Source organism: Typopeltis vanoorti, chromosome 11 (assembly GCF_054136105.1).
Source record: "Typopeltis vanoorti isolate ZY-2024b chromosome 11, IOZ_Tvanoo_1.0, whole genome shotgun sequence".
Taxonomy (NCBI): Eukaryota; Metazoa; Arthropoda; class Arachnida; order Uropygi; family Thelyphonidae; genus Typopeltis; species Typopeltis vanoorti.
The window spans coordinates 137,046,681-137,073,205 of NC_143559.1; the positions used below are offsets into that span (position 1 = coordinate 137,046,681).

The 26,525-nt window shown below is 36.7% G+C and overlaps 1 protein-coding gene across 1 annotated transcript in view; it reads left to right on the forward strand.

The window, feature by feature from the left end:
• Positions 1-392: 392 nt before the first annotated feature.
• LOC150102098 (large ribosomal subunit protein P2-like) overlaps positions 393-26,525 on the forward strand; it is a 61,301-nt gene continuing 35,168 nt past the window's right edge. Inside the window, exon 1 of the mRNA XM_090400420.1 lies at positions 393-502. The gene's annotated coding sequence lies outside the window, so the exon portion shown is untranslated. The remainder of the gene's footprint in view (positions 503-26,525) is intronic.

A 26,525-nucleotide genomic window follows, 5' to 3' on the forward strand; every position in this document is an offset into this window, starting at 1 on the left:
AAATTTCTCCTATTTTTTATTCTTCATATATTAGTTATAACTCTTCAGTAATGCCCTAGATTTTTGGGTAAAGAGCCAATGAGATAGTAAAAAAAGGGACACTCCTAAACGAAAGTAGGTTATATTCGCAATTAAAATAATAGTTTATTTTTAGAGGAGTAACATGGGAATTTTCTCCGAAATAACACCTATATTTTTGGGTAATGAGCCAATGAGATAGTAAAAAAAGGGACACTCCTAAACGAAAGTAGGTTATATTAGTAATTAAAATAATAGTTTATTTTTAGAGGAGTAACATGGGAATTTTCCCCGAAATAATACCTATAATATTTTTAATGATTTTCTATTTTCAATCGTATTGGGCTGATTAAAGCGATTAATTTTGCTGATAATTTTATTCCAATAAAGTGTGTCTGGTTCGAGTTTTTCTTTTATCTATACGGAAAACGTGTGTTTTAGGTTTTGGAGTGTGCACAACGTTTCGTGTCATTTTGACTTAAACGTAAGTGTGAATTTTATATGTATGTTTTTAAAATCTTTTATGTTTTTGATATCTTATAAAAGATAATAAAGGGCTTGGGATAAGAATGTATATACTATGGTTTTTCTGATCCTTTTTCTTCCATTTGGTTTTGAAGTGGTGTGGATTAGAATGGATTGTTAATTAGCAGTTTGATTGCACGAATAATGTGTGGATTAAACAAGTAAACTTTCTGTATTGTATATATGGGTTTACAACTAAAAGGAAATTTAGAGTAAGATTATTCGATATCTGGAGAAGTATTATGCACAAAATTAGCGATGCTTTTTAAATGTAGGTATGATTTTTCATTCTGCAGACCGGCGAGAGAAGATTAACGATTATCTTTCGGTATTTGTCGTAGAAGTGCTTTTAATAGTTTCTAACAGTGCAGTCAAAATCTCGAGTGCTAGAATATACTGAAGCCGAAATATATATTTAAGCAGAACACTTAAAATTGATTTTTTTTCCCTATTTTTTTTTTATTTTATTTTTTCAAATGCATTTGTTTGAATTTTCTTAAGAGGGGTTTCTTTTAATCTCCACATTTTTTACCGTATATTATTTATTTTCTTCAGATTCTACTACTGTTTCTATGGATTGATTTTGTTTCAAATAAAACGTTGAAAAAAAAACCCATAGATTTCCTGGATTTGTTTTCAGACACGAGATTTTTTTTTTGACAAAAAATTTCTAATATTACAGTAACCTCCATGGAGTCAGTAGACTCATGGGAGAACCCACTTAACTAGCATCATGTCTGTCATATTGACCGATGAAATCATTTACACTTCTTGCATTAACAGTGATTCTACCAGTGTTCTATGATGAATTCTGGATGACTTGGATTGAACTCATAGTATCCATCTGGGAAAAAAAAAAAGAGCAAGATATACAGGAATGTCATCAAATTTACCCAACATAATTATTGTAATCACTATAACATTGTGCAATCTGCCATCCTTACTCATATTGTTTCTGTTAATCGTGTGTGGAGTGTTTTGCAGAATGAAAAATGCAAGTTTCCTGAAGAAAAAACACTGTTGCCTGATTTCATGAGATTGGTAGACTCCTTTTTATTTGAAAAGGCCCATATAAAGATATCTCATGGTGACCAGAATTGAATTGTGCATTTTCATAATCTTTCAGCTGCTTTGTAGAAGTGCTATGAAAAATTTTAATGGCACTTTATCTCAAGCCATCTCCTTCTCTTCCTCATTTATTTTATCCACCTGTCCTCTGGAACAGCCTTCTTCATGAAATATTCCTAAACAGTTGCAACTTGTATCTATTCAAAAATAAAAACCCTTCTATTTCAGTCTCATCGGCATCCCACATGGCACTGATATGCTTATAGATCTCTGACCATTTGTGTATACGATCAATACCTATATAATCACTTGGTCTTTTTCTAGGGATGTATTAAAGAATCTGGTTGGTAAGATAGTCTAGTCGGTCCTGTCATTTCTATTTATAAACTACAACCTTTTTGTCTGTATTACTAGATATATTGTATTATAAGTTTCATATTTTATTCATCTGTTCAGTTGACACTCATTTCAGCTGATGTAAGCCACTTTTTTGATAGTCCAGACGTCAGTGTGTAGGTAAACATTGGTTGTGTAAGTTTTTGTATGCTTCTGTATTCTGTTGTGGGTCTCAGGTGAGGATTGAGAAGTTTGACATTTTCATTGAAGAGTTGCAGCTTATAGACGTATGGGAATACTTTGAAGACAGATGTAGTTGGAGTGAAAATTAGTTTGCTGTCACTGATTGCTAAAGGATTGTATTACCAGTATATATTTCAGTTTTAATTGGCTTCCTTTTCTTGAAAGATCATAATTTTAGTTTTCATAGTTTAATATCTTCAGATTAACCCCCCCCCCTCCCCACAAGCAATGAGATTTAAGTGCTGTACAGAATATTGCAGTTCTACATTATTGGCCAAAAGTACCTGATCATCTGCATATCAGTGTCAAGGTAGCTAATGGGATCTTTTTTATTTCATTAGCCACCTTGTGTTAGTCTATTATATTTATCCCGTACACAAGGCAAAAAATTCTTTTGTACATCAGTGCTTTGTGTGGTGCAGGTAAGGATTGAAAAAGAAATGCATTGAAATTTTTTTTTTTTTTTTCAAGAGCTGGATGTTATAGTTGTTGGGAAATATTGAAGGTTTTCAGAGGATAGAGTTGCTCGAAATAAATGAGAAACAGGGTCTGTGTTTGCATTTGTACCGAAATTGGATGTTGGACAGCCACTGCTTGTTTTAACTGGCTTGACAGAAAGTGGAGGAATGGAGCAGTAACTATGGAAGTACATGAGACAGCTGAAACAATACATTTGTGAGAGAGGTCTGGAAGGAGAATCATCTAGAGCTGAATTCTTCTCTCGATGGCATTGAGAATTTTTTGGTACACCACCATAGGCATGTAAACTGTCTTCTAAGGATGGGTAGATTTGGGATTTGCACAATTAATAGCTTGCTGAAAATAGCATCTTGAAAAAAATTGCCTACTTTTTTAAAAGGCATTATTTTATAATCAAGAAGTTATGATAGAAGTTTAACAGAGTGAAATCGCATTGCAAAACGATTTTAAAATACTTATGCTTCCAATATTTCATCTATTACAGAGACATCTTCAGAGACTACAATGAGACAGTCTTATATTAATGCCCATGTGCGTACACACAATGGCAAAACAAAAGCAAGTGAAACACATGGACAAAAAACTAGTCCTAACTATAAATGGGCACCTGTTGGTGGCTTAGGATGTAAACTGGGATCTTGAAGTAATAGTGTTTCCCATCTTTTGGGAAGTTTTATGCAGCCATGTTTATTCAAATTAGGCTGATTTGAGAGCAACTGATTCTAAAACATTTCTCTTCTAAATTTCCTGCAGTGTAGCATGGTAGTCTTTTTTCAATTGATTCTATTTGCTGTATCCATGGTCTAGAAAGGCACAATTGACCATAGTCATGATTGCAGTATTTTATATATTTTTTGTTCTTGCATGCAGATGGTGGCTGATCTTGCTATCTGTCCATAATAGGCCAAGTTGCAGGAAAGGAATTACACACCAGGTAACAGAGAAGGGAGTTTGTCCTTAGTGAAGTAGAAAAAGGGAGCTAGTTTCAAATGGGACTTGAAAGTTGTGCAAAGGTTGTTTAGTTTTACGATTCTGGCTGTTTTTTCTGATATGCCTCAGACAGGAGATGATTGCATTACTAAAATCTTTCTGAAGAGAAGGTTGTAAATTGGGAAAGGATTATCTTTTTGATAATGTTGGAACTGTAGTCATTAGACTGCTGCAAGAGAGACCTCATTGAAACAAAGGTTTTAAGCTCTGTTGGTTAGTTTTAATGATATGATATTGTTGGAGAGGTGATGGGAAAGTTTGAATGCATCTGCCTGTGTGAGTGGGTTTCCTGTATACTGAAATGGATAGGTTATCAGGTAGGCATGTTCAAGATGTCTGGAAAGGCTTGACTTATCAGTTTCCTTTTCCATTGTAAATTGGATTCTAGGGTGAAGACTGAAGTGTGACAGGAAGGAGTAATGTGTATAGACCATGAAGCTAAGTAAAAAAAAAAGAAAAACACATCCACATGTTTTAGCTAGGTAGGTTTGAGAAGTTAAGAGCTTATCTTTCAAAATCTTCCATAAAAAATTTGCAAAGGGGGTGGGGTGAGAGGCAGAACCTATAGAAATACCCCCTGTTTATAAATTATGTTCTTGAAAGACTTGTATCCAGATGGATAGCAAAGGAAAAGTTTTTCCTCCTGTAATATCAGGAGAGAAAAACTTTAAAAGGTAATAAAAAAAGGTAAAAGGGAATGTTGAACAATGAGGTGATGTCAAAGCTCACCATATCAGTATTATTAATGTGAGCCTCTGTAGCTCAGTCGGTATGGATGAAGCCCTTTGGTTGGAAAGACCTGGGTTCGATCCCCGTCCATGATGTGAGGAATCTTTATCTGGTTTCTTTCGACTAAAGGTGAGTTAGCCGGTCTCATACAGAAGTAGTGTTTTTTTTTCACCCAGAAACTTGGATTTTTTATCCATCAGAACAGGAAAACTGGCCCATGAGCACACTGATTAGTCATAAACTACATAATTCCTCGCTAGGAGGGCTCAACCAGTCTTAAGGGATGGTGGAGGAATGGAGGAACCTCACACAAATAAAAAGTATTAATAATTAATTTCCAGTAGAAGTTTTAAAATGGGAAGAATTTGTATGATCAGTAAGAGCAGTAGGATGATTTTGCTTTGGATAATTTATAGCCAGGGGAATCAGTAGCATTTATGGGTGTTCAGGTGTGGAGATGTTTCTAACAGATGAAATATTGGAAGAATTGAATATTTTAATCTTCTCAGTGCTGTTTCACTTTAAATTTCTATCATGAGTATAAATTCATGGTTTCTGGCATTGAGAATGGTCAGGTTATCCTCGACCAATGCATCGAGGATAACAAGGTTTAAGGCATTACTTTCATTTTTTTTTTTTTTTCTCTTAAGGGTTTCTGACCTTCTGACCTAATGTCCAATCCTCACCTTCTCGTGGTGCACCCTGTTGGGTATCTACTTGGATACTGAACGAACGAGGATGGGCTGGCAATTTGGGATTTAGCCGACCAAATTGTATTCTTATTGGTTAAACCAAAATAAAAAATGATGGTACAACATGACAAAATTTCATGCCGGCGGCGTCGCCCGGTTAAACAAGGATCCCGTTGTTTTCGCCAGGGAACCAGGGCGAACAGCGAAAAGTCAGCTACTGAAACAAATCTGAAAACAAACCCCAACTCAACATCACCAGAGTTAAAGATTGGTACTATCAACGTAAGAAGCCTGAATGGCAAAGAAATGGAGCTAGCTGAGGAATTAGATAAGTACCAGATCGACTTAATAGGGGTGACTGAAACAAAAAAGACCAAAACTGGTGTGATCTTTCTGAGCAATAAATACAAAATGTTATATTCAGGCAATGACAATAAAGAAAAGGAGTAGCCATAGTATTCAACACAAAATATGAGGCTAATCTTCTTGAATGGCAGTCAGTCTCAAGTAGAGTAATGTGGGCAAATATGAGAATGGGGAACTGGATAATGAGACTTATTTGTGCCTATGGTCCCACAAAAGGTTCTACTAAGGTAGAAATGGAGGAATTTTTTGAGGCTTTAGAAAAAACAACTGACACAATGAAAAAGGAAAACTTGGCCCTTGTTCATCATCATCATCATCATCATCAAATTCCTGCCATGTACCCTCAAGGGGTGTACAGGATATGACAGTACTACATGAAAAAATTACATCATTACTAACTTCCTATCTACAATTTTCCTCCAAATCAGTCTGTTACTTGTCAAGACTCCAACATTATCAGATCTTATATTTCTATCGTCTAAGGCACTTTGTACCGTATCAATCCACCTATATCTTGGTCTTCCTCTGGGTCGTTTTCCTGCCAACCTGGCAGAGAACACTTGTTTTGCTAATCTTTCCTCTCCCATTCTATTTAAGTGACCATACCATCTGAGATTAGCTCTGCTAACGCATTCCTGGATGCTGACAATGTCAATTGTCAGCAATGGGGATCTAAAATAGCAGAGTAGGAAATGATTGTGAGACATACAAAAAATATTTTGGGAAAATTTGGAGAAAAGAGCAAAGCTAATAATAATGGCAAATATCTCTTGGATTTCTGCTCAGGACATGGACTGGTTATTACTAACACCATGTTCCAACATAAAAATATGCACAAATTCACATGGAGAGAAGAGGCTAGGAATAAGAAGTCTCATTGACTATGTTATTGTTGATAGTGATGTTTTCTCCCTGGTGCAAGACACCAGAGTGTACAGGGGATTTGAAATTGGAAGTGATCACTGTTCAGTCTTGAGCAGGATAAAATTGAATTTCGTATTGAAGAGAATAACATGTAAGAAAGTTTTAAAGCGAATAAATGTTGAGCAGCTCTCAGATGTGAACTGTAGACTAAAATACAGAAAGATTATTGAAAAGAAAATAAGAGTTTCAGAACAGGAACCAAACCTTGCAGATTCAGTGGCGAACTCTGAAGAAAACATTGATTGATTCTTCCAGAGAGGCATGTGGCGAGGTTGTGTGCAAGGATAAAAAAATCAGAACTCCCTGGTGGACACAGGAAGTTAAAGAGGCAGTGAAGGAAAAGAAGAAAGCATATCAAAAGTTCCTGGCAAATAAGTCAGCTTTTACTCTTACAGAATACAGAGACAAATGTAAGAAAGCTAAACAGTGTGTAAAACTAGCTAAACAAAAGTCATGGGAATGACTTTGGCAAGAATATAGAAAATAAATATCAAAAAGGTGGCAAAATATTCTGGAGGTTGTTGAAGAAGCTTAGGAATGGAGGAAAGAGTGCTGTAAAAGGAGTTAGAGATGATAAAGGTGACATGAAAACAGGAGAAAAAGATATCCTTGAATTATGGAGTAATTACTTTGAAAAACTGCTAAATGAAACAAGCAGTGATGACAGCATAGTGATAAAAAAATACTGACCAGGCATGCAGTCAGGAATACATATCCATACTTGAAGTAGAAAAAGCCATCAAAGGCTTGAAATGTGGAAAGGCAGCAGGAGTAGATGATATTCGACCAGAAATGCTGAAGTATGGTGGTAGAAAAGTCTTACAGTGGCTGCACTGCATAGTTCAGAAAGCCTGGACAGAGGGACGAATTCCCGATGATTGGAGTAGAGCTCTCATAGTACCCATATATAAAAAGAGAAATAAAACTGAATGTGAGAATTACAGAGGTATTTCCCTACTGAGTGTTCCTGGCAAGATCTATGCAAGTATACTTGAGAAACGGTTGAGAAGAATTGTGGAAGAAAAGCTTGGTGAAGAACAAGCTGGATTCAGGCCAAATAGTGGCTGTCAGGATCAGATCTTCACTTTATGACAAATAGTCGAGAAAGCATGGGAATATAACAAAGATCTGTATTTAAGTTTTGTCGATTTGGAAAAGGCATATGACAAGGTGCCAAGAGAGAAGCTATTCAATACGCTGCAGTTATATGGTGTCAATGGGGCATTATATCAAGCAATACTTAGTCTTTATTTGAGTTGTAAGTCAGCAGTTAGAATTGAAGGAAGTACAGGAAGATGGTTTAATGTTAAATCTGGTGTGAGACAAGGATGTACATTATCCCCTCTGTTATTCATTACCTATATGGATCACATTATGAAGGAAAGTGGTATTAAACCTGATATGAAAATTTCAAATGTTAATGTCAGCTCTTTGCTTTATGCGGATAATGTTATACTTCTAAATAAATCCACTACAAGTCGGCAAGATTCTCTGACTAAATTGAATAGCCGTTGTAATAGATATAGTATGAAGGTCAGCAATAAAAAGACAAAGACAATGAAAATAGGCAGAATCATTGAAAATGTCAACTGTGTTGTGAATGGAGAACCTGTGGAACAAGTAAAACATTTCAGCTACTTAGGCACGATTTTTACTGAAGATCATAAATTAAATTTAGAAATAGACAACAGAATCAGCAAAGCTGGTATGGTGGGAAGTCAATTGAATAAATTCATATGGAATAAGAGAGAAATTAGTCAGAACACTAAATTAGCTGTATACAAGACGGTGTTCAAACCAGTTTTAACTTATGGATCTGAGAGCTGGGTCAGAAGTAAAACACTTGACCAAAGACTAGAGACCGCAGATATGAGAGTCCTGAGAAAGATTAGTGGCATGAACAGATGGCATCAATGGCAATATCATATTAAAAATGAGGATATTAGGAAAGAACTTGACATTGTCAGCATCCAGGAATGCATTAGCACAGCTAATCTCAGGTGGTATGGTCATTTAAATAGAATGGGAGAGGAAAGATTAGCAAAACAAGTGTTCTCTGCCAAGTTGCAGGAAAACGACCCAGAGGAAGACCAAGATATAGGTGGATTGATAGGGTACAAAGTGCCTTAGATGATAGAAATATAAGATCTGATAATGTTGGAGTCTTGACAAGTAACAGGCTGATTTGGAGGAAAATTGTAGATAGGAAGTTAGTAATGATGTAATTTTTTCATGTAGTACTGTCATATCCTGTACACCCTTTGAGGGTACATGGCAGGAATTTGATGATGACAAGCCTGATAAAATTCGGAGCTATCATGCTCATTTAGAGCAAATGCTTTCAAACATCCATGGCCAGGTGGGACCTTAATCTAATCCATAACACTTGTTGGAGAGCAAGTATACTGTCCACTTGGCCCACCAGACACTTGATCTTGAAGCTTGATTTCTGAGCACTTCATTATTTGTTGAGTGTCAGAATAAGTGTACTATTATCAGTAAAGTTATGGATACAATTAGTGGTGCTTGAGAGGTCATTTATGTATATAAGAAAGAGGGTAGAACAGTCCTGAGGCACTCCTGCATTGGTGGCAAAGATTGGAAGGATCCATCCACCATGACAGTGAACAATCAGAGAAAGAGAAGGGAGGATGGCAGGTAAATGTGATCAAAGGTTCTGGAAATGTCAACACATTTCTACAAACCTTGTGTACTATTATCAGTAAAATTATGGATACAATTAGTGGTGCTTGAGAGGTCATTTATGTATATAAGAAAGACGGTAGAACAGTCCTGAGGCACTCCTGCATTGGTGGCAAAGATTGGAAGGATCCATCCACCATGACAGTGAACAATCAGAGAAAGAGAAGGGAGGATGGCAGGTAAATGTGATCAAAGGTTCTGGAAATGTCAACACATTTCTACAAACCTTTCCACTGCACATGTCCATTGGTGGGTGATGTAGGCTAAGAGGTTAGCCATTGGGTTGCAGAGGAATCTATACTGGTGTTTGCTGATTAACTTGTCTCCAAGCAGAGTTGTTTACATACACATATATACCTTACACTTACATGTGAAAGGCCCAAGACCTATGACACAGTGCCATGTGTGTGGGCAAGTGGTTAGAAAATAGAAAGGGATTTATGACTTGAGGGTTGTAATCATTTGGGAATGTTGAGAAGGCTTCCAAAGAGCAGAAGTGTAGGGAATGAAGGAGTATGACAACTTGGTTCAGTAAGTATGGAGCTGACCTGTGTGTGTTGTCCATCCAGCTGCTTGTGTTCATATGTGATTAGAGAAAAGTGGAGGGATGGTATTGGCCAGCTCATTAGAATACTTATAGAAAGGCCATATTGGGAAAGCAACCAGAGAAAGCCAGTGAGATGGGGTTACCATTAAAGCAAACTGTTCTCTTCTGAATGCAATAAAACATTCTGAGTGAGGTCTTGCACCTTCCCAAATGTGGGAGCTGTATTCTTAGATTGAGCAGATTTTCACTTTATAGTGACAGTAAGGAAAGTACTGTTTAGATGAGAAAAGAATACCAAGCTCTTTGGAGACTGAAGAGGCCTGTGGACCTAATGTGCTTGTACTAGGATCTGAAAGTTCACTCAACAAGAGAAAGCTGATCCTGGCTAGCAAGCAGAATATTGTCAAGAGGAATGGTGAGGTGTGAACTTATTTTCTGGGAAGTGAGACAGGATTGCATTTTGGTAGCATCGAAATTGACCAGGTTATTCTTATTCCCCTTGTGAATGACAAAGTCAGTGTTTGGAGCATAGGTTAAAGATATTGAAGCAAGAATTACCTGAGTGTTATTAGGCTTTAATAACGAAAGGATTTGAGAGTGCTGTTATCAGTATGGCTATGGATGGGATTACATCTTTGGGATCAAGAGAAAAAAATCATTTATGTATAACAGTAAGTGGAAGCACAGAGTTCTGGGATACAATATTGATTTAAAAATCTGAAACTATCCACCTTGATCTCTTCAGTGAATGATGGGAGGAAGGGAAGGAGGAGTAGTAACGTAGTAGTTAAGAAGGGCAGGCCATGATAGTGAATTAAATGCCTTGAAAATATCAAGGATGATCACCATATCATTTATGTATAACAGTAAGTGAAAGCACAAAGTTCTGGGATACGATAATATTGATTTAAAAATCTGAAACTGGAGACTGAAGAGGCTGTGGACCTGATGTGCTTGTACTAGGATGTGAAAGTTCACTCAACAAGAGAAAGCTGATCCTGGATAGCAAGCAGAATATTGTCATGAGGAATGGTGAGGTGTGAACTTATTTTCTGGGAAGTGAGACAGGATTGCATTTTGGTAGCATCAAATCAAGATCCACCTTGATCTCTGCAGTGAATGATGGGAGGAAGAGGAGGAGAAGTAGTAATGTAGTAGCTTAAGGCCATGCCATGATAGTAAATTAAATGCCTTAAAAATATCAAGGATGACCACTTGAGTTTCTCCAACCTGTTCTGTAGCTTGCATCCAAAGGTGGGTAAGGTTGATTACATCTGTTGGATGAGAAATGGCAGAATCCATATTCTTGAACACTAAGTAATTGGTATCCAGGCTACTGATGTCCATGTGGTAAAATTTCATACTGTTGATTGTTTGTGTGGACCATAGACAAGCTTAGTGTTTCAAGATTTTTCACTTGGTTATACTATAAATTAAAGATGCCAAGAAATTATTATTAGTTTCATCCTTTATCCAAGTGAAAATAAATACCACATCAATTTACTGTCTGAAAACATGCTCAAGGCTAATAAAAATATGGTACCAGTCCATGGAGAACTCTAGCAGTGATAGGAAAACTGTCATGATAAAAATTTAATGGAGTGAAATAGCATTAGGAAACAATTAAAAGAAGTATTTAATGCTTCCAATATTTCATCTCTGTTACAGTGATATCGTCAGGGAGTACAAAATGAGACTTGTAACACACAGCACGAACTGAAACATGTGGAAGAAAGACTAAGTTATGGACACCAGTTGGTGGCCTAGGATGTAAACTGGGATCTTGAAGTATTTGTTTCCCAAATTTTGGAAAGTTTTATGCAACCGTATTTATTTAAATGAAACTGATTTTTAAGAGCAGCAGCATATTCTAAAAACAGCCTTTCTCTTTTAAATTTACTGTGATTTAGCATGGTAATTTTCCATGGTTTTATGAGCTGTATCCAGATCATGGTCTTTCAAGGCCAGATTGATCATGACTGCAGATGTATTTTTATGTCCTTCCATTCAGATGGTAGCTGATCTTCCTGTCTGTAGTAGGCCAACTTGCAAAAACAAGTAATACTATAACTATAGAATAACACATGCCACAGTAAATAACTTTTTTTATTACATAAATATTTCATCTTATGTATCTTAAGACATCATCAGTACAATTATCGAACAATAGGAATTCAAAAAACAGTAGTGTGCATTCTTAATTGAAATCCCTCTATATATACATTCTCATGGATTAGAACTGCTGGATTGAAATTTAAAATATAATAGATTAATTATTTAATACAATTGAGGATGACAATTTCCAAAACCTTTGAAATAGTGAGACAGTCATTCCAATTAACATTAGGTCTGTGAAGTAAGGCTTTAACACTTTCTTTATGTAAACATGAGCGTTTTATATATGGATCTTGTAGTGGCTTAGTGTTTTGCCATTGGATCCTGTTGTTAGTATTTTTGATGCCATGTTGTGCAGTGGCCAGATTTGTGAGGTTTGATAAAACGGATGTGATCTTGATGTTCAGAGATACGTTTATTTATAGATCTTCCTGTTTGTCCATAGTAAGACAAGTTACACATACCATGTATGTGTAACTTGTCTTACTATGGACAAACTTGTAACTTGTAATATATGCTAGGCTATGCTATGTTGATGATGTTTCTGCAGATTGGAGTCGCATAAAACCAGAACTCTACTCATTTCTACAGAAAAGCAACACCCTGCATCCTCGTATCAAGTTCTCACTAGAAAAAGAATCATCAAAAGGTATTTCCTTTCTTGATGTACACATCCAGCAAAAAAACAAGATCAATCCATTTCCACTTGTCTACCGAAAACCAACTTTTCAGATCGTTATATCCATAATACATCAGCTCACCATCCATCTCAAAAATGTGGCATCATAAAATCTTTATCCAGAGTGCACACGATTTCTTCTTCTGAAGATCTCTAAAACAAGAATTGCAAATTATCAAAGAAACAGCCTTACTAAAAATAACCCAAAAAAATAATTAACTACCCCAACAAATTAACCCAGACAAGAACCCCACAGGAAAGGCATCTCTGAACATGTGGCAAAAAATATAAAAAAATATCAATTCATTGTTACTTATAAACCAACCTATCAACCAAATTAAAAACTTGCTATCTTCTCCAAAAGACCAATGATGCTACATGGTATATACAATTTACCACGTAACTTGTCTTACTATGGACAAACAGGAAGATCTATAAATGTAACATCAAGACCGCATCTGTTTTATTAAACCTCAGAAATCTGGCCTTGCACAACATGATCGAAAATGCTAACCATAGGATCCAATAGCAAAATGCTAAGCTACTACACACACACACACACAGTCAGATCTCTTTTTATGCGGTAGATATGTTCCACAGAAAACCGTATATAAAAAATCGCACAATAAAGACCTAACTTATGTTGAAAAATTAGGGATATGTTCCATAATTTTCTAAAACCGCATAAAATCGAAGCAATGAATTAAAAAAACCTAAAATCGCATAAAAAAGTTTATAAAAATTCAGGAAAATAAGAATGAATGCCTAAGTTTTTTAAAGCTTTATTCATTTAATTTTAATGAAAAGTAACAATTTTTTTTTTTTTTTTTTTTACATTTTTTCATCAGAATTGTCGTTGCTATTAGACAATATTCGGCAACATTTGTGAACTGGTTCGAAATCACTTTCTATATGGTAAAAGGCAATGGTTCTTCACAAACAGAATTGGCTTCACCCTCGTTCTGTGCTGATTTTTTACTTCTGACAATGTAATCAGTGATTTAACTTTGCGATGATGATTTTACTAATTTTTTATACAGCTCGCGATATCCAGACATACAGTTCTTTGGGTCAAGTTGGAATTTAAAGGCTCGTTCAGAATTTGCGTCATTAACAAGAAAATGATTTTCTAATTGTACAGTTCAAGACCTTCTCGAATTATCTGCAGTGAGGGGGGAGGACAGGTTTTTCTTCCACTTTACTATCGTTTTCTGGATCTTCGAAGAAGATATCTAAAGTTAATCGATATCCAATAATACTTTGTCACTTAAGGCATTATCCACAAGCAATTTGTCTACATCGTTTTAGCTAAATGTATCCAAACCTTTTCCACCAATTTAATGTGCCAAAGTAATGATTTCTGCTGATAACGTGGATGTCTGAATGGTTGCACTGTTTGCAACACATCCAGGCCAAGCTGCTTTCCAGCAGGCATTTAAAGTTTGTGGTCTTATTTCAGCGATAGCAGATGCAACATGATTTAAGCAGTCCAAAAATTTTTCCAAACGTCAGTTACTGTTAATTATTCATTTTCTAGTTTATCCAATATAAATTGAGAAGTGTGCTTAACGCAATAGTTTTTAAAAGTAACAATTATGCCTTGATATAATGGCTGAATAATGCTTGTTGTATTGGGTGGAAAAAACACTACTTGCACATTTGGATGTTCTAAATGCGGATGACTTGGTGAATTCTCAACAATTAATAAAACTTTAAAATCAAGAGCTTTTTGCTTCATATGTTTCCATTTCTGGTGCAATTATAGAACCATTCAGTAAATACTACAGTTGTTACCCAGGCCTTTGCATTAGCCATCGTGGTCTTAGAGATTGATTTACTAGGAGGGGTTTCAACATTCAATCCCCTGATGCATTGCTACAAAGTAACAGCTTCTTGATCTTTGCTTGCTTTAAACCAAGTTGCTTTTTTCCGAGACTTTGCGAGTTTAACTAGTTTGACTAGGCATTTTCTTCCAAAACAATCCTGTTTCGTCAGCGTTAAACACTTGATTGGGACAATATCCACCATCTTAAATAATTTTGGCTAACTTCTCTTGAAAAATTTTTGGCTTTTTCTTCATCGGCTGCTGCTGCAACCGGTGCCTGTAATCTTCACGTTATGAAGTGCATTCCTTTTAAACAAACACTGTTAGCCATCCTTTGCTAGCCGAAAATTCTTTATCAGCCTGGGAAGTGGAAGTAGATGGCTCCAGTTGCTTCATCTGTTCATAAAACTGAAGAGCTTTTTGTTTGATTAAATAACCACTTATAGGAATTCTCTTTTGAGTTAATTCTTGAATCCAAATTACGAGCGCTTGTTCCATTTTTTCTAATAAAGCATCTCTTGAGTACGATGATAGTTTGGCACTTAGTTTTCCACAGAAATAACAGATTTTCTTATTGTGACTTCATTCTGTTTAATTGCTCTTATAGTAGATTTGCCTAAATTAAAATGTTTACCAATTGCTGTAGATCCATCTCCTTTTGCTAAGCGATTTAAAATTGCAATTTTCATTTCCAAAGAAATTGCTTTTCTTTGGGCCAAATTAAATCTTTAAAATAAAAATGTATCAAAATTTAGACTTACGATCATGAAAAGACAAACACTTACATGCAAAATTAAACTTCACGGACATTCACTGCTTACACGTTACGTTATGCCAGAATGTGCTGCAACATGCTGTTCATTATGTACAATGGTGCATAAGTTTTGAAGTTATGCACCACATAAAAAAGATATGCATAAAAAGAGAACCGAGTGTGTGTGTGTGTGTGTGTGTGTGTGTGTGTGTGTGTGTGTGTGTGTGTGTGTGTGTGTGTATATGGATCTAAGCATGGGTGTTTAGATCCGTATTTCTTAGATCTTAATTGGAACGACTGTCTCACTATCCCAGAAATTTGGGAAATTGTTATCCTTAATTGTATTAAATAATTTCTGTTATTTTAATTTCATTTAATTTTAGCCCAGTAGTTCTAAACCATGAACATGCAGCCGTATACATAGAGCGACTCGAATTTAAGCATGTGATCTATTTTTTGAATTCAATTCCATACAGACATGGAACTGAGAGGGGAGGAAATTTGTCTTTAGTGGAGCAGATAAGGGTAACTAGTTTTGAGTGGGGGTTACCATTAGGTAGGTGGGTGACCAAACTGTTTAGAAAGATGAGACTTATTAGTTTACTTTTTCATAATATGTCTGGGCAAGGAGACCAAATAGGAAAGACATGTACATATCTCAACCAAATAGAAAATTTGAGAGGGGCTGAGTTGAGCTGGTTTTTCAAAATCTTCCATGAAACAATTGGCATGGAAGGGGTGAGAGGAGAGACCCATAGAGGTTGTTGTTTTGGTTATTTCTCTTGCAAGAACAAAATGTATAAACAAATTTTTTTGGTTGTTTAGATTGCCTTTTTTGGATATTAGTATTATGCCTTCTCTCCATTGAAATGGAATGATGGATGTAGCTAAAGTTGTATTACAGATATTTAACATTGCATTTTCTTAGGTTTTTTAAATTACATGTATTACATTTCTTGTGTTAGAAAACATTTATCTATAAAATTTATTTATTTATAAAATTTAATTATCTATGCAATGTTAACCATGGATTGCTAATTATGTATATTAAAGCAATTCTTAAGTTCCTTGCTAAAACACAGTCAGCTCCATAGTGATATTTCTTTTTACTGTGGCGTTCCCTATCTGTGTGAAAAAAAAAAGCAACATTCTTATAATTGTTGCCAGTTAGTCGGTATTTGCTAGAATGTTTGCTGACATCTATGAATAATTTTAATAATGCAAATAGCCAGAAATTAACTGTAACATAGAATTTTATTTATTGGTTTATATTTTTCAATAATTTATTCTAAATTTATACACTTACATTTCATTATAAATGGATGACCAAAGATATTTGACTTGCTCTTTATCTTGGGTTTCCCCTTATATTAACAGATACTGAAATTTTTTCACTTGGTTATTTATTATTATTATTACCACCCTGAGACCTCATGGAGTCAAAGACTCATCTGGGAGGTCCTTTTATCTCACACACACACACACACACACAGCTCATCATACTGTGTTTTAAACACATTCAAACTCTTTGCAGACACCACAGTCTCAGGCAAGGCATTCCAATCATTCACAACTCTGCAGGAAAAAAAACTAGCATCTCGCTCCCCTACTCACACCCTCTTTATACAGTTTCCAGGGATGACTTCTGATTCTCCCCTGATCTCCCACTATTCTCTGTAAAACTTCTCCAGCATTGACAACCCCTTACCAACTTGTAGGTCTCTATCATATCTCCCCTCTTCCTTCTCTCCACTAGACTCTGCAAATTACATCTTTTCAATCTTTCCTCATACTCGACATTCCAGAGGTCAGAAACTACCTTAGTCATTCGCCTTTGGACCCTTTCAACATCTCTTCATCCTTCTGAAAACCAGGTGACCAAATCTGGGTACAATAGTCCATGTGTGGCCTAATCAAAGCCTTATACAATGGAACAAGAATCTCCCTACTTCTACACGTAAGTGTCCTCCGCATCATTCCCAGAAGTCTTTGTGTTGTCTTCACAATTTTGGCGATGTGTTCCCTAAATTTTAGATCCTTATCCACTATCACCCCCAGATCTCTTATTTCCTCTACTTCCAACAATACATTCTCACCAAGCATAAATTCTGCATCCCATCTTTGTTTTCCAAATTTTAAAACCTTACATTTTGCAACATTGAACTCACATCGCCATTTCCGTGCCCAATCGCTCAATTTATTCAAGTCTTCTTGCAAGGCCACAACATCTTCACTACTCTTTATGGTTCCTCCCAACTTTGCATCATCTGCAAACAACTGAATATCTCCATCCAAATCTTCGCCAATATCATTAATATACAAGTTAAATAGTAATGGCCCTAAAACAGACCCCTGAGGCACTCCACTAGTGACTTTCCTTTTCCTGAATATTGCACCCCCATACACAACTTGTTGATACCTATCAGATAGCCAGTCTCCAATCCAATGCACTAATCTAATATCCAACCCCATCTGCTCTAATTTCACTGTCAACTTATCATGAGGTACTCTATCAAAAGCTTTTGCAAAATCCAAATATATTACTGTGTATCCTTCTCCTCTGTCCAAGGAAGCAGTCACTTTATTGTAATAAGTAAGTAGATTACTAAAACACGACCTCCCTTTAGCAAATCCATGCTGTCCATCAAAGATTATACCATTGTTGTCAACCCAACTCTGGATCCTAGTTCTCACAAGCTTCTCCAACAACTTAACCACAACACCTGACACACAGATAGGCCTATAGTTTGATGCTTGAGTTCGATCACCTCCTTTATGAAGTGGCACAATCTTGCCCTCCTTCCACTCTTTAGGAACTTGACCAAGTGCAAGACTCGTATTAAAAAGATATGTCAAGGCAGGTGTCAACTCTCTGGCACATTCCTTCAGAATACGCGGTGATATATTAAGTCCCACAGCCTTATTTACATCTTCTAGTTTACTCAACTCCCCAAACATCTCTTGCTGACTTACAGTCTGTCTCTCCTCCCCATCATCAACTGCTCTCAATCTCTCCATGAAGTCACATTCACAAGTTTGAAAGATCTTTATGAACTGCTCATTAAGTATCTCCACCACACATTCTGCAACAGCTGTCTTTATACCATTTCCTCCAATCAATGTCATCCTTCCATAATCATTCTTTCTTTTGCTGGCTACATATCGAAAGAACTCCCTAGGATTCTTTTTGGCTTCATTAGCTAACTGCTGTTCATACCTCTTTAGCCACTCTCACCAACCAAGTCACCCTCCTTGCCTGGTCTTTGTAGACCTCATGAAATTGGTTACTTCCACTTTTCTTATGCTGCCTCCACAATGCCCTTTTTCTCTGTATTGCATGCTTAATCTCTTTATTCATCCATCTCACACCTACCTTATTTAACCTTCTCACCCATGGTATACATTTCGACATTGCATCTACTAAATATTTTTTGAAAATCCCCCAAGCTGCATTGATCTCTTTTCCAGCTAACTCCTCATTCCATGCTACACCTGCAATCTGTTTCCTGAGCTCTTCATAATCGCCCCCCTTATAGTTCCACATATACCCTTTTTTTATAGGGGTCATTGCACTGCTGGCAACCACTCAGGTAATCACCTCATGGTCACTTTCACCAATTGGTGGATGATTTGACACCTCATTGATAATTACATCCTCCGATGAGATGACCAAATCCAAGACCCTTAATCCTCGTGTACCCTCTGTTACATACTGTCTGAGGTAGTTATCCCTCAAAAACTCAAGAAACTCATTTTCTTTACTTCCAGTTGCTATCTCTTCATTCCAGTCTATATTGCCATAATTAAAATCACCCATAATGATCACCCTTTTCTTATTTGCTTGGCTTATTTGACTATTCATTTCACTATCACCACCATCCACATTACCAGGTCTATAACAACATCCCACCAAGTATTTGATTTTATTCACCTCTATCTCATACCATACTGCCTCAAAATCACTGGAACAATTTCTCTCTTGCATCTCTACTTTATATGGACATAACTCTTTCTATATCATCAATAGCACTCCCCTCCCTTTTTACCCCTTCTGTCCTCATAAACACATCATACCCTTCCATCTCTCTTCCAACCATGTCTAACTTATTCCGACAATCTTTGGGTGAACAGACGCAATTAGTGCAACCATTTCATCTGCCTTGTTTCTTATACTTCTAGCATTTGTATATGTACACAACAGCTCATTTCTTGATCTACAGCTAGTTCCACTGATACCACTCACTCGATGTGATCTCTCCATGCTTGACTGGGGCCATTTCCCTATCTGCTTCTTCATTTTAAAACCCTTTTCAATTCCAACTGTTTCCTCTTGATTCCTGGTCATGATTCCTACACATGCTCGCCTCCTTGGAGAATCCACCTTTCTCATGCTGTGTACCCCTGTCCACCTTGAGCCTCCCCCGTTTCCCTGCTCCTCTTGCACACCCATGTTCTCATTTTCTATACTCATACCACTCACTTCCCCATTCATAACCACCTCTTCAATCTCTCCTGTCTTGCTCTCGCGCTCTTCCACATCACTTCCCACTCGATCTGATTCATTCTCTCTATTCATTTCTCTACCTTCCAGCAGTCTCTCCAAGCGACTCACACCATAACCACTCCAATGCAGTCCATCACTCCCATACAGCTCACTTCATCCCTCAAACGCCTTCCACACATTAACAAACTGTACTTCCAATCTCCTCACACATTTCAGCCAGCATATCATTCATAATCCTTGCTCTCCACCTTATTTCACCACAGTCATACCTAGGCAAAACTAACTACCTTTCCTGTCACACTATTCTCTTTTATCCTTCTAAGCAACCTCCTGATATCCATTCTGACACTCTTTGTCCTCTCTCAAATCATTCGTACCTATTAATACTATTAACTCTTTTGCTTGCTCCTGGCTCATATCCAATTCCTCAATCACTCTACTCATTTTAGCTCCTGGAAAACATACCTTGTGCATTTTATCCTCCAGCACACCTTTAATAATGGAGTCACCATACAATGCCACTTGCTCATCTTTCCTTAACTCTTTCATGCCATGATTACTTATTTTAATAGTTTTTATCCGAATTTTCTTAATTTTATTCCGCATCCATTTCATTTCTTGTCTCATCCAATCCATTTCAACTTCCGAATCTCGCGACACATTCTCTTTATCATTTAATCTTTCTAATTCTCGACCCTCTTCTCACCTTCACTCTCATTCATCCTTCTTTGTTTCCTTACTTTCGGTCCAACTTTTGCTATCATTCTTCCCATTTTCACACTCATTCATCTTTCTTTCTTTCTGTACTTTCAGTCTATGCGTCGAACTTTCGCTATCATCCATTCTTTCGATTTTTTTTACTTTAGATTTCTGTGTCATGCCATTTCTACTTTCATTGATTCTCTCAATTTCATTTCCTTCCGCCACTAACCTCACTTTTGTTCCTTTTAACATTGTTACAGTTTTCAAATCGCTCTTTTTCTTTTTTTTACTAATTTTTTAACATTTTTTTCACTTCTCTTTCAAACGTGCACTCATTTCTCTCACGACAATTCCGCTATTAACACTTTCTGTCATCAATTTCATATTTGCATTCATCAATTCCTCGTTCAGATCACACTTTGCACACACCCTTCTTCCATCCTCACCAAATATCCACAAATCATACGTAACGAAACAACTGAAATCTAAATTAAAGTCATGGAATGACAATGCCGCCACCATTTTTTGCAGGTTACTAAGTCTAATAATAACGATTTTGTAATTAAGTTTTGGCAAAAAAAAAAATCCCTCACACAAATAAAACCGGTAGCACACAACATTTACGCCTCTCTTACTCAAACAATTACGCATATATATTTAATTATTCCTAGAAAACTTATCCCAATCAGGAGCTCTTCTTATTCATGTCACTGCTCTTGACTCACGAGCGCCTTTTGATATCAAGAAATTAAATTCTTGGTTTAATCCTTTATCATGTCATCTAGAATCAGAGCAAATATTAAAACAACTCATTTGTAAAGTCTACATTCCATTGGTGGTACCAACCGCAATGTGACTGGTGACAACTGGTTTGCATCAATTAACTTGCTGATGAGCTCAAGTCTATGGGTCTTACATATGTTGGCACCAGAGAATAAACAAAGGAGAAATACCACCAAGCTTCTTGCCTTCCAAGAAGAAACAAGTAGGAGAAACGCACTTTGGCTTTACATGAGACAAGACCATCATGTCCTATGTGTCAAAAAAGAACAAGCCTGTTGTGCTAATTTCGTCAATGCATCATGGAGCGTAAATGGCATGAATGGGAAGCCAGAAATTATTGGTTTACAATTCTTCTAAAGGAGGAGTTTGCATTAGACCAAAAATGTGCATTATGTGATGTCGGAAGACTCGCAGATGGCCTCTTGTAATATTTACACATTGTTGAATATATCTTGTTAACAGTCATGTATAGTTTTAGCTGCCAATAATGATTCAAAAATGAGGTGCAGAGACTTCAAGAACATTGGCATGACTTTGATACTAAACCACATCAAAAAAAAAAAAATTCAAGCACAAATGGCAATGCTGTTGAAGGAATTGAGATTGGCCATTAGCAGGCTTATAGAGAGACCACTTCAAATCAAGCCTACTCTTGAAGACCTTCAAAATGAAGACATTGCTGTATCTGCCCACGAGATATGATGATAAACATGCAGGCTTTTGCTCTCAATGGCTTAGAAATGTGTGGAAAATTCATTCAACAGTGAAAGTTGAATGACTTTTCCACACATTTCGATTACTCATCAGTAATCGAACATTGTATTCAATAAAACATGCCTGGCAGTTCTGAAATAGTTCTGTAAATGTTCAAGATAAATATGAATAATTATATAACAATAAACCAAATAATAAATAATAGTATTACTTTTGTATATCACCATGTTGAAGGGATAGATATATTTGAAGTTAGGCATGTTTTTCTATGTTATTTTTTTCTGTGTTGTTGGACTTTGATATCCTGTTTCTGTATTAAGCTTGAAAGTGTGTTCTCATATGGTTATTCTTTTAATAAACATCTTGCATTATAATTAAATTCAGTTAAAAGTGTGTTCATATATTATTCTTGTCTTTTTCTAGATTTAATTATTGGGGTCAGATTTGACCCACAATAGTGCTCGCGTATAATAATTTAAGGATAGTAGTTGAGGGTTAACATTGCATTTTTCTTAGATTTTTTAAGTTACATGAATTACATTTCTTGTGTTAGAAATCATTTATCTACCCTTTTTTTCACACAGATAGGGTGTTCCCTATCTGTGTGAAAAAAAGGGCAACATTCTTATAATTGTTGCCAGTTGGTATTCTGCTGACATGAATAATTTTAATAATAAAAATAGCCAAATGATGCTAAGCTGGGAAAAGTTATTAGGAATGATGCAGATGTACTAGTGCTTCAGAGCAATTTGAATAAAGTGGAATGTCAGTTGAACACCACTAAATGTAATGTTTTGCATTTTGGATCTCAAAAAAAAAAAAGAAAGAAACCTGCATATCATGTTGCAGACGTATTATAGGAGGTGGAGGAAAAGTGTGATCTTGGTAATTGGTGTATAAAGAATTGAAGTTCAAGGGACATATTGCAAAAATAATAAAAACAGCACAAAGAACTGCCAATATACTAAGAACGCTGACAAGTAGAGATAAGGATGTCATTCTGCTGTACAATGCTTTGATTAGACCACATCTTGACTACTGTGTGCATCGATATGGTCAACTTCATTCCTATGTGAGAAGCAAGCTGTGGAAAAGGTTCAGAGGCATATAACAAGCAATATTGGGATTGTGGAATACTGACTGAAGGCAGGTTGAGAGAATTTAAAATTAGATGCTAGTCAATAAGCTGAGGGACAATATGATTTAGACAAATTGCTAAGGGATGCTTATCAAATAGAAAAGGATAGAGACAAGAGGTCATTCTTGGAAATTGTATAAAGGTGTGGTGTGTAAGAGAGTGCAGCATGGCTTTTTTGCATGGAGAGTGGTTGGTGAGTCGGATTTATTGCCAAATGAGATGGTAATTGTGCAAAAATTCAACCAATTTAAGATGAAGTATGATAAACATTCTCTTAGAATGCATCTTACTTTAGCCTCCCTTGATTTGAAAAGTCTTGACTCCAGGAGGTGTTTGTATAATAACAAATTAACTGAGCATAGAATTTTATTTATTGGTTTATATTTTTTCAATAATTTATTCTAAATTTATACGCTTGCATTCCATTGTAAATGGATAACCAAAGATATTTGACTTGCTCTTTATCTTGGGTTTTCCTTATACTTACAGATACTGAAAGTTTTTTCACTTGGTTATAATATAAATTTAAACATGCCAAGAAATTATATTCTTGGTTTAATCTTTTATTCAAGTATATGCATGAGAGCATATGGTGTGAGTTAGAGGTGGGCAAGACAGGATATTTAGTGGGGTGTTGCTACAGACCCAGGAGCACAGAGGATGGGGACAGGGAGATGTTTAGACAGTTATGTTTGACAAGTGCAAGAAGAATGATTGTTATAGGAGATTTTAACTACAGTAGTATAAATTGGAGAGAGGAAGATGCATGTAGCAATAGGGGAATGGAATTTCTAGAATTCTTGAGGGACAAATGTCTTAGGCAACATGTAACAGAGGGAACAAGAGGTTCAAGAGTTTTGGATTTGGTTATAGCATCAGAAGAGTTGATAATAACCGAGATGACATCTCTCCCACCAGAGTTGGAAGATGAATAGACGTGCAGGAGTATCAGAAAGACGGGAACTTATGTGGAATTATAAAGCAGGTGATTATAATAGTCTTAGACATCAACTTCGGGAAGATTCATGGAGGGAGGAATTGGAAGGCCAGGATATCATTAGTGCATGGGAAATTGTGTAAGAATATTTGTTAGCAGCAATGGTAAGTTGTATACCACGAGTGAAGAAGAGGACACAATTTGGAGTAAAGTGGATGACAAACAATATTAAACAGGAATTGCATGTGAAAAAGAGGCTATGGAAGAGATATAAGGAGACAGGTGAAGAGAAGATGCATGAAAAATATAAGACACAGGCCCGAAGAGTGACTAGTGTGGTAAGGAAAGCGAAACTGGAATATGAGAGGAAATTGGTCCGAAGATCCAAAGAAAATCCTAGGGAATTTTTTAGCTATGTGGCCAGTAAGAGGAGAAATGACTATGTAAGAATGATATTGTGGGATAAAAATGGGAATAGAGTGACTGATGCAGAGGACATAGTGGAATTGTTCAATGACCACTTTATTGGAGTATTTCATCCTAGAGGAGTCAGTTTTAATGCTAGAGGATAGGGCAGGTTCAAGGTTTAGAGGTACAGGAGGAGAGTGTGTTTCAGATACTGAGAACTCTGGATGTCAATAAAGCTGTGGGACTGGATGGTATTTCACCACGAGTTTTGAGAGCATGTGCTAGGGAACTGACAGTGCCTTTAACCTGGCTTTTCAATGAAAGTCTCTGGCTTTGGCAAAGGTGCCCAGGGAATGGAAGGAAAGTAAGATAGTGCCATTGCATAAGGGTGGTAACAGACTGGAAGTGTCTAATTATAGACCAGTCTGTGTGTCATCAGTAGTTGTTAAGATCTTGGAGAAAGTAGTGAGGGACCGTATACAGCACTGGGCAGATGAGGGTAATATTATCTGTGAGAGTCAACATGGATATGTGAAAGGGCGCTCTTGTTTTAGCAATATGCTAGCCTTTTATAATAAAGTTACAAGAACATTAGATGAGGGAAAGGCATATACTGTAATTTTCTTAGACTTAGCAAAGTCATTTGACAGGGTGCCACATGATAAGCTGATATTTAAGTTACAGCACATGGATCTGGATGTCAGATTGGTCAACTGGATTCAGGATTGGCTGTCTGATAGGTATCAGAGAGTTGTGTATGGTGGAGCAGTTTCAAGTGGGGTCCCGCAGGGCTCACTACTGGGACCTATATTGTTTAACCTTTATATCAATGACATTTCAAGTGGATATTCAGTTGTTTGCGGATGATGCGAAGCTGGGATGGATTATTAGTAATAGTGCAGATGTAGTAGCCCTGCAAGAGGATTTGAATAAGCTAGATAGATGGGCAAATGAATGGGGGTGTCAGTTTAATGCAGCAGAATGTAAGGTCTTGAGGTTTGGGAAACATCGATGGGATGCTGCATTTATGGGAGGTGTTATACTGGAGGAAGTAGGGGAGACTTCCCCCACCTTTTTATTTTGGTTTCCAGTCCTATCTATAGCATTATTTTCTCTGTACTTCATGTTTTTGTTTTTTGTTACATGTTTCTTTTTTTAGGATTTTTCCTTTTTTTCTAAAGTGAAAAATCAACGACTGTTTTAGAATCGCCCCTGGGGGGGGGGCAAACAGCTAAAACAGCCTGTTTCAGGTCAACTGAGGCAGAAACCTGAAATTTAGGGGACATATTGCAAAGGTGGTGAAGGTAACACAGAGGATTGCTGCAATTATGAGAAGGACACTGACCTGCAGAGATAAAAGGGTTGTCATTCTGTTGTATAAGTCTCTGATCAGACCACACTTAGACTATTGTTCTCAGATTTGAAGGGGATAAATTAACTAGAAAGGGTACAAAGATGGTTTCAGGACTGTACAATTTTGGTTATGACAATCGGCTGAGGGAATGTGGACTGCAGAGTTTAGTGGATAGAAGAAGAGGTGATATGATTGAGAATTTTAAACTGTTGAGAGGTGGTTACAGGGTTGACACTGGGGAGTTCTTTCGCTTGGTTGAACAGCGGGAAGGAGTGATGACAAGAAGCCATCCCTGGAAGTTACGAAAGGAAACTGTGAGTAAGAAGGTGATGAGTGGTTTCTTTGCATGGAGAGTGGTTGAACCGTGGAATGCATTGCCTGATGGTGTGGTGAGAGCGAGAACGGTCAATGAGTTTAAGGAGTGGTATGATAGACTTTGGGTTTCTAGGGGGGGGGGCCTCCCCTTGATGAGTCTTGACAGACTTTATGTTCTTAGGAAGCACCTCCCACATCTTTTGACTCCATGGAGGCCTGAATAATAATAATAAAGTATCTTCATGCTAGGCTACTTTTTTATATAGAAGCTAATCACTACATCATTTGCTTTGGTATCTCAAAATGCATAGCATTATGGGAAAGACCACTATCCATTAGAGGTGACTTCATTATTTCAACCTTGGTATCTCTTTAACTTGTAGATTCTGTGGTGAAATAATATTGGAATACCTTGTTTTTAAACGATGTATATTAATATATTCCTGTTATCTCATGTAATGGAATGACTGCACACTTCAAAAGAGGTATTATCATATGATTATATCAGTGCCTTATTAGTTTGTGATATCGATACTGGATCAGTGCTGTAAACTAAGGAATATGAGATGTGATGCCACCTCAAACAGAATCAAAAAGCTAACACTGTACCAAGGGTTAGCATTGAAAAATTTCGTTGTGAAAACATCAGTTTAGAGTGCAGGTTAATTCTAAGAAC